The 13913-nt window shown below is 47.4% G+C and overlaps 1 protein-coding gene across 5 annotated transcripts in view; it reads left to right on the top strand.

The window, feature by feature from the left end:
• The window catches only part of Erg (ETS transcription factor ERG), a 156156-nt gene that overhangs the window by 106529 nt on the left and 35714 nt on the right, over positions 1–13913 (top strand). The gene's annotated exons all lie outside the window — the stretch shown is intronic.

Genomic DNA, 13913 nt, shown 5'->3' with positions numbered 1-13913 from the left:
AGCTGCTGCTTCTTGAGTTTTCCACGGGAGTGTGGCAGGCACTTGGGATATTTACCACACCGTGATCCCTGTCAATCCAAAGCCTTTCATTACACAGAAGTGTGAAAAGAAGTGCAAGAGATAGGAAGATCGCTCAGTGGGTGAAGTGTTGATCACTGGATCATGAAGACTTAAGTTCTAATCCCTGAACCTGCATATAGCTAGGGATAGTAGCCTGTGCCTGTATCCGACGTTCTCCTGCAAGGAGATGCGATGTGGGCACCCTGACGCCTGTGGGCCAGCTTATTTGACATAAGCACTGCCAGACTACAAGAAGACTCCATCTCTCAAATAAGCTGCAAGGTGAAGGTGAACTCTTAAGGGTGTCCTCAGACTTTCTTAATATATACTAAGGCATAACATCCTGGAGGGGGAGGGGGAATGGAGGGAGATGGGGAAGGGGAGGGAGAGGGAAGGAGGGAAGGAGAGAAGGGGGAGGAGAAGAGAGGGAGGGGGAGAGGGAGAAGTGGGTAGTAGCATTCATTTCTATACCATTCCATATGTACCCAGGGAAATGAATGTAAATCCCTGAGACAAAGACAGGATGATTTATTTTAAATGTCCTACAATCGCCATTTATACACACAGTCTTAAGGACAGTTTTCACTTTCTTGCGCTTCACGAATACAAACCCCCTTCATACACTGATCACGGATCCCCAGATCACCACTAAGGGGAAGGCCTGTTCCCATGGGATGGACGAGAAAACCTCCAAGCAGGCATTGATTGGCTGGCCAGCCCAGACACCACTTAAAAAGACTCGGAGTTTGGATGCAAACCAAGAGTGCTGGGCTCGACATCCAGAACACTTTTCACCCTGCGGCTATGAGAGGACCTCTTTGTTACACGTGTGTCTCAATGCTAAATATGTTTAAAGCGTTGCATTTCATAAGTGCTGGAAATCATAGCGTCAGCGCTAGTGCAGTGTTAACACAGGTGTCAATCACAGCACTTCCAAGGAACTGTTAGTGGCATGGTTGCTGGGCTGTGTGGGAAGGTGGGCAGTCCTCAACTGGCCCGCGCCTAGAGAAAGTGGTCATTTCTGTGTGTCTGGCTTTCATTCATGTTTGATGTTTTATTTGTTTGCTTGGTTGGTTGCTTTTTGTTTGCAATTTTTTGAGACATAATTCAGGCTGGCCTTGAACTCAGAATCTTCCTGCTTCTGGCTTCTAGGTACTGAGAATGTGGGTTGTACCGCCACACTAAGAATGCTGGAGTAGAGGCAGGGGTTAGGAATGCCCATCACCCACTGAGAGCCTCAGCATTCAGAAGCTGAGAACTGGGCATGGCTCACCTGCAGATAAGCAACAACAGGAAGGCTCGGTGATTGGCTGTGTTGATTCCCTGCATCCTTCATGTCTGCCAAGGACTTGGCTCGTCTCCTGGTCTCCAGTTCAGTGGCTTCTCCTAACTGCTTCTAACCTGGGCTTACATGGAGTAGACTCCCTGTAGTCAGTTTCTCTCTCTCTCTCTCTCTCTCTCTCTCTCTCTCTCTCTCTCTCTCTCTTTCTCTCTCTCACACACACACACATACACACACACACACACACACATCCACCCTTTGAAGCCAAGTTCAAAAGCTATTGCAAATTGCCTAGGATCTGCTGATGAAGTGGCTTCATGAGAGACTTGCATTTTATAGCCTTGTTCTTACCAGAGCAAAGCCCACCTCTATCCCCGTGGGCTCGTGGGCTCGGCTCTGGCTTTCTTGGTCCATCCCTAGCCATCCATCAGTCACTGCATAGGAACCAGCAGAGGAGGAAGAAGAGGAGGGGAGGCAGGAGAGAGGGATGGCGTGGCGGGATTCTATTGAACCTCGGGCCCTCCGTGCTAACAGTCTTCTGAAATAAGACTCAAGTGTCAGGGTGGGCAGTGTAGTCGTTCACATTGTTCCTATAAAACACAATAAATGGACGGCAGAGAGAGAAGAGCTAAACCGTGGGAGCTGGCGGGGCAATCCCTGCGGGTTCGGCTTGCCCATCAGGATGCTCGCAGACAGGAGCTAACTTTAAGTTGTCCTGCAGACAATGACCATTGCTTCCCAGGGTTCAGTGGTAACCCTGTCTCTTCACTTCTCCACTCAGACCTCCTTCCTATGAAGCCCCCTGGGGTTTGCATGATGGGAGCCTGGTGGTGTACACAACTAAAACCAGCTGCTAGCACTGTACACGAAAGGTTCCTCAGTGCACCAGTCTCTCCCAGCTGCCAGCCTCCCACAGTTGCAGTGAGGTATCCATGGCTCCCTCTAGGCTGGCCACGGAGGCCAGAGATAGTGTACCCTAAGGCGTGGCCACACCAACTGCCTACCATTGCCAGGTGCTGGGGCTCTGCCCAGCAGGCTGTGTTCCCCGGCTCTGCACCCCTGGTCTAGGGAGCCAGATCCAGCAGCTGCTGTGGGCAGTGCCTTCCTGCCACCTGTGCGATGGCATTTCTTCTGCTTTTCTGCCTTTATTTAAAAATTCATAGAAATGTGTATTATATATTGGGCATATATCTGAGACACCCCTCACCCCTTTTCTTGGCCCTCCACACTCTTTTACCAATCTGGACAGTTATGACCTATGTGCATGCATGGTTTTACATGTCGGTACGAAATCTGTAAGAACCACAAATGACAAGAGAACGTGAAATCTGTCTTTCCGAGAAAGACTTCTTCGCTTACTACGATTATTCTCAATTATCTTATTTTCCTGCAAACTATATAATCTTGCTCTTTTTACTGACTGAAAAATATTCCCTGTGTTTATATACCATATATCCTGATGACGGTCCTTGGTGGCCTGCCTAAGGACCCACAGATACTGGCATTTCATGAGCTGCAGTCCCAAGCTGGGTGCTCTACTCCCAGGCTTGTCCCCCAACCTCTAGGAGCCATGAACTCGTTAATTCTGTCGGATATGGGTCTCCTTGGGGTGGTGCTCTCAAAGCGAGGTCCTGAGTCAGGACCTGGGGACAAGAACTCAGCCTTCAAAGATTCCCCAGGCTCTGGAATCACAAGGGATGTGGGCTAAGTCTGCACAGCAGTTGTAAGGAAAACTGCAGGGCGCTCTGGTGTTCTGGGGCTGAGAGGTGCCACTTTGGGGCACCATTGAAGGAGGGGAGAAACAAGAACCCAGTATCCAAGGGCAGGGCCAGAGTGAGCTGGGTCAGCTCAGCAAGTAGAGGGGGTTATGCTGGAGGTCTGTCTGTCCTCCCACACAGGACAGCATCACTTGTAACTCACCCCAACGACTCTGTCAGGCCTGGCAGAGTCAAAGAGGTAAGGGATGATGTTCTCTGGGCCTTGCCTCTCGGTGCAGCCTTGGAAGAGCAAAACTGGCCTCCCTCCAGCCTGTGATTGGATAGCGGGATGCTTTTGATACATTATTTTAAAGTATTTGCTTATTTAACTTGATATAGAGTCTCGTGTATCCAAAGGCTAGACTTTGTGTGATGTAGCTGATGGTAACCTTGAACTCCTGCTGTTTATGCTTCCACCTTCAAAGTGGCTGGGATTACAAGAAGTACCACTACACTTGATTTATGAAGTATTGGGAGCTGAACCTAGCACCTCAAGCTCGTTAGGCAAGTAAGCTACCAACTGAGCTACACCTCCTGCTCCGTGACATGATACTTTAACCGTGTTCCCTGTGAAGTGTGGTAAAGGTCATCAAAGGGGGAGTGGGTCACTTGATTGGCCCTTTGACCTCGGACGTGATGGTTACGGTCAGTCACTCATTCAGCTGAGTGTGTTAAGCACCCACTATTATACACAGTCACTGTTCTAAAGAGGTAGCAATCAAATCCTTTGCTTTTGGCTTTCTAAGGGAAGAAGGCCACCCTTTGATCGGCTGACTTGTTAAAATACACAACAGGGTAGGTCAGAACAAAAGCTAAGGAGAAAAGTAAGGCAGTTCCAGGCAAGGTGGCCCAACAGGTTACCTCTTAGAAAGTGACATTTGGTTAAAGACCCAATGACAGAGAAGGAGCTCTCTCAGTTACACAGTGGAGAACATTTCAGGTTAAGGGAATGCTCTGTGCAAAGGCCCTGTGGTCAGCCTGAGATGCTCTAGGACCACAAGAGGGCTGTCCACATGTAGTGACCAGGAGGAGGAGGAGGGGGAGGTGAGTTTGCAGAACATGCCTGTGAAGAACATCGGCTTCACTGCAGAGCCAGCCCGGACGCTTGCAGGTGAGGGAGAGCTCTGAGTTACTCAGACTCCACAGGTTTCCCTGTTGTCTGTGCTGAGGCTGACGACCTGATGCTCTGTGCAGGGCTCTGGGGCGTGCTGTCCTGGGGCTCTGCAGAGTAGAGGGGTGGAGAGCAGGGGGAGGCATTACAGGCTGCACACGCTCTGAAAAGGGAGGTGGTGTGCTCTGCTACCAGGATGAGCTGTGTGAGGAAGGAAGGAAGCCAGGACAGGATAGGGACTATAAACCAGGCAAGCTGTGGATAGGCCAGAGCTCGGAAGCACCCTGGGCTCACAGCCCAAGTTCCTCTTGGGTGACAGTCTTCACATTATGGCTTGGTTCTGACCAATACCAGGTAAAATGTCAGGCTCTTCTGCCTCCATTGGTGGAGCAAACCTTCACCCGTTCCATCAATGAGTCCCAGCACAGGGGATTTTTGAATCTAGTTGGAGGCTAGCAATGTCTGAAAGATGTGTGTGTGTGTGTGTGTGTGTGTGTGTGTGTGTGTGTGTAAGGCAACTGAGAGTTTCCTCTCTAGGAATGGAGGCCAAGGGATGCCAGTGTCACCAAGTACTGGATAGGATGGCACTGACCCCTTCAAAAAGTGATCTGACTCCACATGCTCACGGTGTGTAAGCCTGCAGTGAGCTTTGTCAACATTATTGTTTCTACGGACTGCCATGAAGTTAGAGCTATGGGAACACACAGTCTGTCAAGGGGAATGCAGCTCAGGTGGTCTAGATGGTGGTAGAGTGCTTGTTTCCCATGCACACAGCCCTGAGTGTCAGACCTACAACTGCCTAAGGCCATCAAGGTGGCTATAATCACAGCACTCAGGAGGCAGAGGCAGTTGCATCAGGAGTTCAAGGCCAGCCTAAGCTACATGGTAGATTGGAGACCCACCTAAGCTACATGAGACCCTGACTAAAACATGCAATTAACAATGACAAAAAAAAAAAAAATCGCCAAAGATTGGCAACAGGTGTTCTAAACACAGAGACTGCCTAGGTCTCATGATGACAGAGCTAAATGTGAGACCTGCTGCAGGACACTGGAAGAGATCGCTAGCAAAAGCCACCATTGGTCAGCATTTCTGTAATGCGCTGCGACAGTTTAGAAGGTATTTTGGGATAGAGGGTGTCCTGTTTCCTCAGCAAGACTACAAGATGGCGTGATTACAGTTAGACTGTATGCCTTCAGTGGATACTAGTTGAGAGCTAGAGATCAAGCTTTCAAGTCCCTTTTCAGGTGCACACCCTTTACGGTTTCTGTCTCTCGCCGTGTTAGAATCGGTGCTTTGTGCGCCTGGTGCAATTAATTCCTAACAGGTTTTTAATGCCAAGCACTCTTTTTATGTGCAAGCAACTCACGTTGAACATTTGAAGCTATCCACAGGCATGGCTTCTCTTCCAGCTTGGTTTTTCTATACATATGCTTTCTTGTACCTGGGGGAGCTTTAGGCATTATTTGGGAGCAGTGATAGTCCTGGGATCATTGCATTGCTCCCTTCTGCCTCAGGGCTCTGACTTGAATTGGCAGGCAAGTTGCCTCCTAATTGAGCTCGGCTGCCCTCCAGGCTGTGACTGGCACAGCGCTGGGAGACTTTCCAATGAGTAGTTTTTCCTAACAGTAATGGTGAGTATCTTAGTCAGCTTGGGTTTCTGTGACAGAAATACACAAGATTGGGTGGCATATAAACAGCAGAAGTGCATTCCTCTTATTTCCAGAGGTTGAGAAACCCAGCACCAGGTCACTGGCTCATGTGGTGTCTGATGAACACCTGCTTCCTGATCACTGAGGGTAGCTTCCTGCTGCGTGCCTGCATGACTGGGGCAAATCCTCTCTGTCTTCTGTCTGTCTCTGTCTCTCTGTTTTTCTCTGCCTGCCTCTCTCTGTCTCTCTGTCTCTCTGTCTCTTCTGTCTGTCTCTGTCTCTATCCCTGCCTCTTTCTGCCTCTTTGTCTCTCTGTCTCTCTCTGTCTTTTTGTCTCTGTGTCTTTCTTCTGTCTGTCTTTGTCTCTATCCCTGTCTCTTTCTCTCTATGTCTCTCTCTCTGTCTGTCTCTGTCTGTCTCTGTCTCTCTCTCTCTCTCTCTCTCTCTCTCTCTCTCTCTCTCTCTGCTGTTTGTTAGGAATTCCTGTTTGCAGTCTGTGAGCACCAGAGGTTGGTGTCAGATGGTCACATGTCTTCCTCAGTTGCTTTCTTCTTTATTTCCTAAGGCTGTGTGTGTCTCTCAATGGCCCCAGAACTTGCTAACTAGCTCACCCAGCTACCTTGAGGGATTCCCTGTCTCTGCCCCACAAGCTCTGGGATTGTAGGTAGGTGACCACACCTCCCTATCATTTATGCAGGTGCTGGGGATCTGAACCTTTGCATTTTATCTGCTGAGCCAGCCCTGGAATTTTCTTAAATGAAGACACTGGTCACATCCTGAGATGAAGGCTCTATTCTTATGGCCTAGCATTTTCCCAACATCCACCTCACTTCATCACAGTGGGTTTCTACATATTAGTTCAGTGAGGCCCACGCCGGCCATGGTGGGGCCTGATACACTGGCTCCTTTTACTTTCATGGACCCCCATGTCTTGGTGAAGGTTAGCTCACTGCTGCAAAGGTGATGTGTAGACATGGTGACAAAGGGCTGGGTTTGGAAGGACAAGGAGTCTCTGCTGTTTCTTGTCTCACCTCCCTTCCTCCCTTCTCCTCAGCTTCCTGCCATCTTTGTTCTCCTGGGCACCATTATGTAAGGGGGGACATGAGGCTTTGTCCTCCCCAGGGTTGCACACAGCATAGCACAGGCCTCTAATTTCATACCTGGGTCGGGCAGAGACAGGTAGGACCTGCTTGGGTGTCCTTAACAAGCTAGCCTAGCCTAACTGGTGGGCTGTCAGTCCTAGTGAGAGACCCTGTCTCAAAATGCAAGAGGGGAGTAGACTGAGGAATGACAGCCAGCATCAAGCTCTGGCATACATGCATGTGTGCACACAGAAACACACACAGACATAGACATATACAGGCACACACACAGACATACACATACACAAAGACACACACATACAGACACATAGAGACACACAGAGATACACAGATGCACACATGCATATGTACACACACAGACTAACACACACACATATACACACACACTTGCACACACACGCATACACAGACACATACACGTGCGCAGACACAGAGACACACACACAGAGAGACAGAGATATACACACAGATGTGTCCGTGTATTTGCACACCTATGTGCCTGTGTGTGCACACACACACAAACACACCTTAGAGTCCCAGAATGATGACTTAGTGATTTCTTTTCTTTCTGAAGATTGTCTTTTGAACAAAGCTAAAAAAATAATTCAAAGTGGAGATACTGTTTGTGATCTTCATTGTGGAATTCTAGAAGCTGCCTTCTGTAGAATATTCTAGTCCCCAATGATAATCCCTCTACAGAATTTGAATTTCCCTCTAGTTTTCAAGACCCAAATGAGGCACTGTCTTGCTGATAACCATTTTCAGCTATAAATAGAAGCATGTATTTAAATAATTAAACTCGCCGGGAAATGTCAAGCCCCTTCTGGGAGACAAAGAGCGACTGTTGTCGAGTTAGCGATTAATTAATTTTGCCTTCAGCTGCTTGAGAAAAAGGGCAGAAACAGGGTTGTTCAGAAGAGCCAGAGATCCCAGGTGTGAGAGAATATTTAGCCAGAGTAAAAATAACATGCAGCTGAGAAGACAGACGTGTATGGTTTAGGCTGAGCCTGGAGTCACACATGAATCACGCCTGCTCCACCCGCTGCTCAGGCCGTGGGCTCTGAAGCAGCTTTTCCACTGCATCTGAATCAGAAATAAAACAGACCCACAAATTACCCCAGAGCTGGCCAGACAATCCACTCCTTGTCTGGAGCCCTAAAAATACCTTTTGTGGGGACTTGGTTCCATTCACACTGTGAAACCTGGGTAGGGTGAGACCTGGCTGATTAACACTAGGCATCGGCGTTGGGGAGGTTAGACTGAATTACACTCCAGTGGGACCCGGGCCTGACACTCATCCCCAGTTATACTCCAGTGGGACCTGGGCCTGAGACTCATCCCCAGTTACACTCCAGTGGGACCCAGGCCTGAGACTCATGCCCAGTTACACTCCAGTGGGACCCAGTGGGACCCAGGCCTGAGACTCATCCCCAGTTACACTCCAGTGGGACCCGAGCCTGACACTCATCTTCAGCTTGTCCTGTTTGGAGTAGGTGTGAGGATGGTGGTCCACCCTTGTCTCTTAGGGCAAAGCTGAAAATCGAGCTTTTCTGTGCCTCCATGAATTATTAAAGTGTGTGGGTTCTGAGAATTGAACCTGGGTCCTTGTGAGCGCTTTACCAACTGAACCATCTCCTCAGCCCATCAGACCATGTGCTTCTTATTGTATTATAACCTAACAATGCAGATGGCCTTTAGAGACTGTGACATTCTAATAGCCAGTTACAAGCAGGAGGCTGTGTGATGGAAAACAGAAGAGCTACTGAGGTTCAGTAAAGACCCAGGTGCCAGCAACACATGCACACACACATGGACATGTACACATATGCACATGTATACACATGCATACAATGCATATATGTATACATGTGTACATACATGCACACATACATGTACATTTACATACTTGCATACACATGTATAAACACATACACATGTACACATGCACACATACACACACATGTATGCACATACATGCAAATATACACATACATATGAATGTGCACATGCACACTTATATACATGTGTACATGTGCACATATGCATGCACATGTACACACGTATACATATGCACACATACATACACATGCACACATACACACATGCAAATACACATACATATGCATGTACACAGATGCACATATGCATGTGTATACATGTGTACATGTACACACACATGCATACATACACACATGTACACATGCACACATGCATGCACTTATACATACATACACATGTATAAATGCATGTACATGTACACATACATACACATGTACACACATACACATGCACACATACACACATGTACACATTCACACATGCATGCACATATACATACATACACATGTATACATATATGCACATGTACACATACATATACACATACAGGTATACACACATACAGACACATATACCTGCTCATGCTGCTGTTTTAATTTTTATAGTGTTTGACAGTTTGTGCACTCATTTTATATGTTTCATCTAAGGGAATCATCACCAAAGCGTGAAGATGACATTCAGTCCTTTCTAGAAATGAAGGTGACTCAATCACAGTCAACCATGGTCACCACTGGTTTTCTAGTTCTCAGACGAGGGCCTCCTAACTTACCATAGTTGTGAGGGAAGCATCCTGGGGTTTATCTGCAGAGATTTATCAGAAATCGGTCTATCCAGTCATTCACCAGTTTCGAAGACACTGAGAAAATACAATTCTAGAGATGGGGACCCTAGATGTGAGTTTGGCAGGTGAGTAGAGCAGGTGCTAAGTGGCTTAGAACAGACTTCAGCACTAAAGGCAGAGGAAGGAGTGGAAGCACAAGAAGAGAAGCTGTAAAGATGTAGAATATATGGTAGCATTGCATGTGTATGCATGTGTGTGTGCATATGTGTGTGTGCATGCACTCATGTGTGCATGTGTCTAGTGTGTGTGTGTGTGTGTGTGTGTGTGTGGTACATGTATGTAGGTACCCCTGTGTATAAAGCCAGTCATGTTTTCTCATGCTTGGATATCATTCTACAGGCACCATTCATTTACCTGACTCATTATTTGAGACAGGTTGTCTCACCAGCCTGGGACTTACCCATGAGCCTAGGTTGGCTGAACAGTGAGCCCAAGGATCTTCCATTTCTACCTCTCCTGTGCTAGTTTTTCACTTGGGTTCTGAGGATCAAATTCTTCATCCTTGTAAGGCAAGTGCTTTACTGACTGAGGTATCTCCTCAGCCCTAGCATGTAGTCATTCTGGCTTGTAAACTAGAGGGGCCTTCTCCACTCCAATCTGCCTACCGAGGACAGGGACACTGATGTCCCCTTGCCTCTGAGGTGGTGCCTGATCTGGAAGGCTGCATGCACACTGTGGGGTTAGGAAGAAGGGCAATTGCCCAGTCCCTGCTTGCTGGGACAGCTGAGGAGTATGTTTGTCCCTGTGGCTCAGGGACCAGGGCAGGATGGACCTGGCCCACTTGGCTTTGTCTTAGGGAAGGAGAATGCTGACGTAGCAACAGCAAGGACATTTTGAAAGCACAGCTGTGATACAAAGAACAAAGCAATGGACACTCACCTTTCTGTGCGGGGGAATTTGAGAAAGCTAGGTGAAAAGACCAGGTCCTGAAGGACAGCCGGGTATTTGACATGTTTGGTGGTTTGCCTCCACCCACACCAAACAAAGATGCCTCAGTTTCCTGGATTCTACTGTGGCTGACCCTGGACTGTGTGGAGGGCTCAGTATCTCTTCTAGCTGTCCCAAAGGTAAGGTGAACCACAGGTTGAAGGTCGCTAGAGAGCTCAGGTTTGTGCACGGTGATATTCTTGTATGAATGAGGGCCATTGACACCCACAGGGTGGTGGCAGGTGACACAGGATGAATGACAGCCCCGCTTGTCCAGCCCATGGTCATGGCTCTGCCATTTTACTGTTAGAGCGTTCTGTGATGGAACCTGCCCTGCTGTAAGCAGACACCACGTGAGGAAATAGATCGCAGGTGCCAAGTTTATTTTGTTGTTCAGAGACCGAAAGACCTCATTTTATATTTCTCAGTGTGTTTTTCCAGGCTTATTACCTCTTCTTAAAAACAAAACAAAAAAACATGTGTGTGTGGAGACATCTGAAAGGGGCTTTCTTCTCGGGCTGTATGCCACTCAGTCATAGAAGTCCGCTCAGTGGCTTTCCCAACAGCCTGCTGTCTGTCCTGGGCTTTGACCATCTCTTCACGGGCCGATGATCTCAGTCAGGTTCGCTCGCACTCAGCTCTCTTGGCCTGAAGCTCTTTGCCCTGATTTTTCCCCATGCTCACATATGCCAGCCCATCGTCTGTGTGGAGCATGCACCCTGCAGAGCAGGGATAACATGTGACATACAAGTGTAGAGTCAAGAGACTCTTTCAACCAAACGCCAAGATATATGTGTGTGCACGTAGGTTAGAGCCTTCTCAGGAACTCTGCCTCACTTCCACACGGGTGCCTCCAACCCAGTCAACAAAATTTCCTGACCATCCTGCTCCTCTCTGAGGGGGAGAGGTTTTGGAAAATATCCAGTACTGAAGGAGAGTCTTCGGAGAAGTCCGTAAAAGGCATCTTAAACGTGTGGATTCACCAGTGGAGTTGTGGCATTTGACACTTCAAATATGAGAGTTTAAATAACACTTTTAGGATGGGCCCTGTAGCTTTGGGCAAGTCGTCTAGTGTGTCCCTGCTTTATCTGTGACACTTGCAGTTTACTAGGTAGGTCCCTCAACACTTGGGGACAGAATATACTTGCTTGGAGAACTGTGAGACTCGGATTTTCAAGATTTATTTTTAAACTTGTGTATATGTGTGTCTTTATGAGTATGTACTCTGTGTGTGTGTGTGTGTGTGTGTGTGTGTGTGTGTGTGTGTGTATGGGTGTGCGTGTGTATGAGCATGTGTGCATGTGTGTGTGTGTGTGTGTGTGTGTGTCTGTGTGCGTGCGTGTGCGTGTGTGCTTGTGTATGCACATGGAGGCCAGAAGAGGGTGTCAGGCCTCCTGGAACTGGAGTGTCATGTGGATGGCTATGATCTTCCTAGTGCATGCTAATAAATGTGCTGGGTTCTCTGGAGGAGCAGCCAGTGCTCTTAACTTATACTCCATCTCTCCAGCCTCTGTGAGGTGTTAAAAGGAATACTTACTTTCTTGTTTCTGGTCCTGGTAACACTACTTTTTTCTTAAATAAAGTAACATCTGAACAGATGACTTTGAAAACGATTTCCTTTCTTCTGGCCCTTGTTTGCATGGACATCCCTGTTGCACACAGGGTGTACCAGGGAGTGATTAGATCCCTAGGTTAGGACAGCATTTCAGGGCTACAGTCCAGACTTTAAGCAAATGAACATGTGGCCCAGGGAGTCCCTGTCTATCTCAAATTAAGACTTTTGTCTTTCAAAGTAGAGTCTCTTCCCTTCACCCTGTGCAGACGTTCCCTGCAGGGGAAGAAGCATGCCTGTGAGTTCTGGCCACTCAGCTTATGTTATAACGTGTCTCTTCAGGCACCTCCACCCCTCCCTGTCTTATTTTATGTGTATAGTTATTTTGCACTGTATATATGCCTGTGCACTGTTTGTGTGCCCAGTGCCTAAGGAAGCTAGTGGACACTAGATCCCGCAGGACTGGAGTTACAGATGGCTGTGAGAAGCCATGTGTATGGGGATTGAACCCGGGTCCTATGGATGAGCAGCTTGTCTTCTTAACCTCTGCAGCCTACCTTCTGTTTTGTGGGCGCACCACCTCCATACCTGATGAGCTGTAGTGAGGACTTTTTCCACAGGTCAGTGCCAGGTCTTCCTGTGACACGTTATCACAGACAAGATGATAATGAGACCAGAGCAGCTCCACCCCATGAGTGTTTCTTGAAAAGCCACTTCAGGGGGCCACGCAAGACCTTTCCTCTCAGAGTTCAGAGTTCCCTTCATGAAAAACTTACAATAGTCAAAATCACTGCTTCATCCTGACTTCCTTTGTTAATAACTAAGCGTAACAGGATAAAACATTATATATTTTATTTATATTTATTTATAAGATACAAGTTTTGAAAATAGAGTCTAATGGCTTCATTTTGCTGTTTGTTTGTTTGTTTTTTATTATGGAGGATGAGATTGGAAACCCATTAACATGAATTATACCTGCAGGTTATAACATGAAAACCAAAGTAACTTGGCTAAAGGCTGTCCATTGCTGTTTGTTTATTCAAGACCGAGTCTCACTACATAGCTCAGGCTGGCCTCAAACTCACTGTGTAGCCCAGGCTGGCCCTCAAACTTGTGATTCTCCTATTTCAACATCTACTGTTCTTGCCTTTGACTCTGTTTTAAATAGTTATATATAGATTGGGTGCACACTGGCAACATGCAACATGGTGACCCATTACATCCAGAATTGGTAAGGGTATCTACTTCATTTCATAGAAAAACTCTCATAATTCATGTATGGAGTTTTTGTCCTCAGATAAAAAAAATTAATCTGTGGCTCAGCGGGTGAAGCACTTTCCACACACGTGGAAATCTGAGTCCAGTTCCCAGAACCTATGTAGAGCCAGGTGGGGCAGCATGTGTGTGTTCTCCCAGTGTTCCTAAAGCCATGACAGAGGACCAGATAGGAGACTAAGAAACTCCAGGACAGCTATGATGTCATAGCTCAGTGGTAAACTACAGGAGACCCTGTCTCGAATAAGGAAGTAGATGAGGACTAACACCGGAGGTTGTCCTCTGGCCTCCATGTATACACAATGTCATTCATAGGTCTACACACAGAGAGAGACACAGAGACAGAGAAATATACATAGGTACACACACAGACACATAAAGACAGACAGACACATAAACATACACAGACATACACAGAGAGGTACACATGCACTCAGACATCACACAGACACACACACACATACAGAAACACACACAGACATGCACATACATGCACTCACAGACACACACAAAG

The sequence above is a fragment of the Arvicanthis niloticus genome, chromosome 12 (genome assembly GCF_011762505.2).
Source record: "Arvicanthis niloticus isolate mArvNil1 chromosome 12, mArvNil1.pat.X, whole genome shotgun sequence".
Lineage (NCBI taxonomy): Eukaryota > Metazoa > Chordata > Mammalia > Rodentia > Muridae > Arvicanthis > Arvicanthis niloticus.
This window is presented reverse-complemented; position numbering and strand designations above follow the sequence as displayed.